The sequence below is a fragment of the Uranotaenia lowii genome, chromosome 1 (genome assembly GCF_029784155.1).
Source record: "Uranotaenia lowii strain MFRU-FL chromosome 1, ASM2978415v1, whole genome shotgun sequence".
Classification (NCBI taxonomy): domain Eukaryota; kingdom Metazoa; phylum Arthropoda; class Insecta; order Diptera; family Culicidae; genus Uranotaenia; species Uranotaenia lowii.
Genome location: NC_073691.1, coordinates 106,583,274 through 106,587,313, shown reverse-complemented (window position 1 = coordinate 106,587,313; position 4,040 = coordinate 106,583,274). Strand labels below are relative to the sequence as shown.

Below are 4,040 nucleotides of genomic sequence, written 5' to 3'. Positions count from 1 at the left end.
AGCCGGATTGATTGACCTCAAAAATTGATTTTTCTTCCTACCACCCAACTCAATCCGACTAAATAGCTGGATTAATTGACCGCAAAAGTACAATCTGACTAAATAGGCGATTTATGTAAATGGTTCAGTTTCGTATCTCGGAGCAAGTCCAGTAGAGGTATTTTTATTTGTCTGTAGTAAAAATGTAGGTGGTTGACGAAGTAAATTTTTGACAGGTAGCCTGATGGTGAAAGCACGAACCTGCAAACTGGCTCATTCGGCAATGAGAATGCCGGAATCTTTGAACCTAGCATCCTACAGTAGCCGGTCGGGAAACGACCTGTCCTGTGGAGAAGCTTGCCATCCAATCACTGCAAAACTCCAACGATCTACCAAGGCTTCCGTAAACTTCTGACTCAACAGCAGCTTGCACCTGAAGGTGGAAATCCGTTCCAGCTCCTCCACCCAACCGGTACAAACGGATTTCGAGAGCTGAATGTTTTTCTATTGAAATAAGAGGAAAACAATCAAACTATTTTCCAAAATAATTTTTTTATTCCATCAACTCACCTCCGGCACCTCATCCAGAAACTGGCCCACGGTGAGGGCGTCGTCAGCGATGCCTCCATCGGAATCATGAACACCTTCGATTACGACTTCAGGCATGCCCGGCGAACGTCCGGGAACTTGGTCAGGTTGACGTCGTCATGACGGAACCGATAGAAACCCGCTCGCCACTCGAACAAACTACTGATGAGCACTGACGAACCGTGGGCCAAGCTTTCCCTTCGATGAACTCCATCACACAACACATGTCAAAAACTAATTCAGTTATGACCATTCCACTAAATAGGCTTAAAGTTTGCCAACTAAATAGAGTCCTACGAAAACCTACTCAATTGACCGATCTCCCCCGATTACGTCGATCAACTTATTGTGCTACCAAATCATGCGTAATTGTGTGAGCCTACTCATCATCCGATTTAGTATGGCACCTATTTCATATTCAGGCGTAGCCCGATTAATCGGCATACTAAATAGGGTCATTGATTTAGTAGGGTGATTCGTAGCCAGACTAAATCGGCACCCAACTAAATATGTGAACGGCGAAATTTTTCAACTGTCAAATTTCCTATCGGGTCGTGACATTTCGTCTCTTTTGATTATAGAGGCTCGTTATATCGACCAACATCCACATTTGGAATTTCCGGCACAGGCTCAGGTAACCGCTACTATTGATATCCGTTGGTTCATAGTAAACCGGCTGAAAACGGTCCGGATTTGTGCTGATGTTCCACATCCTGGACGGGGTCAAGTTCTTTCCCAAGGACCGATAGGACTGACACAAATTGTACGAGAAGAAAATGACCAAGAAGCAGCGTAAGGATCGCGAGAGGTTCACGATGGACTGGGTAAAGTTCGATCCCAAGAACCGACACGGATACCAAAAAGGCCAATGTCGGATAGCCGATTCGATATGGTAAGTTAGGATAGGTTTTCGCTAAAAAGTAAATTTTAGCTTAGAACAACATCCCAGATTTTAGATTTATTAACCAGATTTTGATTAAAAAACAGACAAAGATGTTAGAATTTAAAACCTTTTTGCTGTGGTATTAATTACACGTTGAAATCAATTTTAATTTTCTAGAAGAATTCAAAATATATATGAAAATTAGACTGGAGAGTAGAAACTAAGCCCCTTGATTAAAAATAATGCTCTTGATAAAAAATCATGTCGATAATTAGTTTTTATCCTTTTTTCTCTGCAGCTCGCTAATAACTAGCACCACTCTTCAAAAGTTGGTTGATTGGAGGTCGAACAAAAATGAATGCTACGCCGGTGCGAATTCCGAATCTGGATCTATCTCTCGGTAGGTATTTTAAAATCGATCAAAGTGATCAAACTTAACTTATTTATTATTTTACAGACGCTTCGCGAATCCAATCATACGAACGTGATCAATTTGATAGAGGTATTCTTGCCCCACACAGATAGGAATCTCATCTTGTTGACTACGCCGAACTCAATTTGTGGCGAAAAAGCGACATCAAGATCACCAGAAACCTGTTGTGTTTGGAAGCCTGCTTTATCAGATTCTGGATAGGTATTCGGTAAATAAGCTTACTTATTGAAAGAAGAACCCAGAATAGTTTTTATTTTGTTTTTTAGAAATCTACAAATATTTGGTCAACGAGTGAGGTTGGGTCGGAAGGATGGCAATGCTTAGACAAATTAATACAGTTTTGGTCACTTTTTTTGGACGAGCAATCCAATTGCTTTTTGGATCTCTTCACAACACTGAAGTAAATGGTAATTACCAAATGATTTAAGACTGTCTTAAAAATTTAAATTTTATTTACAGATACTTATTTGGGCCATCGGTTGTATTTTTGTAGAGCTGCTCACATTAGAACCCATTATCAACCGTCAGGAAGACATCAAATAAGCCATTATTAATCATCACAATCTGCTTTGTAGGATCTTAAACATGCGGAGCACTTATGTTTCCAATAAGTCGCTTGGAGTGTCACAAGATAAAAAACTGCCACTAAGATTGCTCAGGTACATTTAGAAGCAAGCAAAACTCAAGAAAAAATCAAACATTGAATAATAGCTTCAATCTGGGGCAAGTGAAAAAAAAAGCTGTGTAGGATTTAAATAATAGTAACTGAAATATTGTAGAACTGTGAAAGCTTATGAATTTTAATAAATAAATAAAGTATTGTAAATGAATTAAAATTTAAATTTTATTTATATGAATGCCAATTTCACAAGAATCGTATTTCAATCTCATCAATACACATAAGATGCTACATAAATGGTTCGCAAAATCGTTTAATGGTACAAATCGTACATCCCACCTCGCATAAATTGTCGCTTAAATAGTAGACCGAATGTCAAATTACTTCATATCGTACAAGAGTACATCACACCTCTTATAGAGTGTGACTTAAGTTGTCAATCGATGCTAAAATCTCTGAACATCGTATAAGACTGAAACATACCTCGCATAGAGTGTGATATAAATCGCCAATCGAGTGTCGATTTGCTACAAATCGTATAAAACTTCATCGTTTCTCGCATAAAGTGTCACTTAAACAGTCATCCAATGTCAAATTACTTCATATCGTACAAGTATACAACACACCTCCTATAAACTACGACTTAAGCTGTCAATCGATGTTCAAATCTCTGAGCATCGTATATGACTAAAACGCACCTCGCATAAATGGTGACTTAAACACTCAGAAAAATACTCTTAAGCATGCCATAAGATTCTCTTATAAACTGGCGCCATAAGAAAAATCAATGAAATTCATAAGATTGACTTATGAAGCGAATGAATTCTGAGATGAACACCTACTTCAATGAGAAGTTTCCGCTTTTCATAAGATGGTCTTATGGAAACAGGAAATTTCATGTATAATAATAAAAATTCAAAATATTTGATATTTTCATTTTATTCTTTCGCAAATTAGTGTGGAATAATTTCATGCATGGTCACCATCAGCAGCACATCAACACCCGGTTCCAATTAAGTCACACACAATTAAGTTCCAATTTGTCACATCCGGATCTTTGACCTTGCGTTTGTTGCCGGTCAGCATGCTGAAAAGTAAACCAGAAAATATATTTTAGTTTGCAAATAAATTTAACGACTACAAGAAAAACTTACCATTAAAAAATACAATTTAATTTCACTTTATAAAATAAAAAGCTGCACCAGGAGTGCTTCGTTAGACGATGAAAACTAACGGAATGAATGAATGTGTTTATTTTGTTTCCACAATGCCGGTACTCCTATTTTGCATAAGGTATTCTTATGAAAACTGGAAGAATTTCATAAGACTCTTATGAAAATCAATTTTACACTCTAAAAAGTGTTTCATAAGACGTATCTTATGAAAATAATAATAAGAATTTGCCTGAGTGAATCGCTAATTCATCGTCAGATCGCTTCAAGTCGTACAAGGGCGGAAAACACCTCGCATAAAGTGTGGTTGGAACTGTCAATTATCCCTTCATCGTAAATGTGTATGAATCGAACTGTATAATGTAA

At 37.5% G+C, this 4,040-nt stretch overlaps 1 long non-coding RNA gene across 1 annotated transcript; it reads left to right on the top strand.

Annotated features, from left to right (window-relative positions):
• Positions 1 to 1,154: 1,154 nt before the first annotated feature.
• LOC129740188 (uncharacterized) lies at positions 1,155 to 2,651 on the top strand. The gene is made up of 5 exons (XR_008736138.1): positions 1,155 to 1,459; positions 1,749 to 1,850; positions 1,908 to 2,091; positions 2,150 to 2,283; positions 2,343 to 2,651. It is a non-coding gene; the product is annotated as an uncharacterized LOC129740188 (long non-coding RNA).
• Positions 2,652 to 4,040: the final 1,389 nt, after the last annotated feature.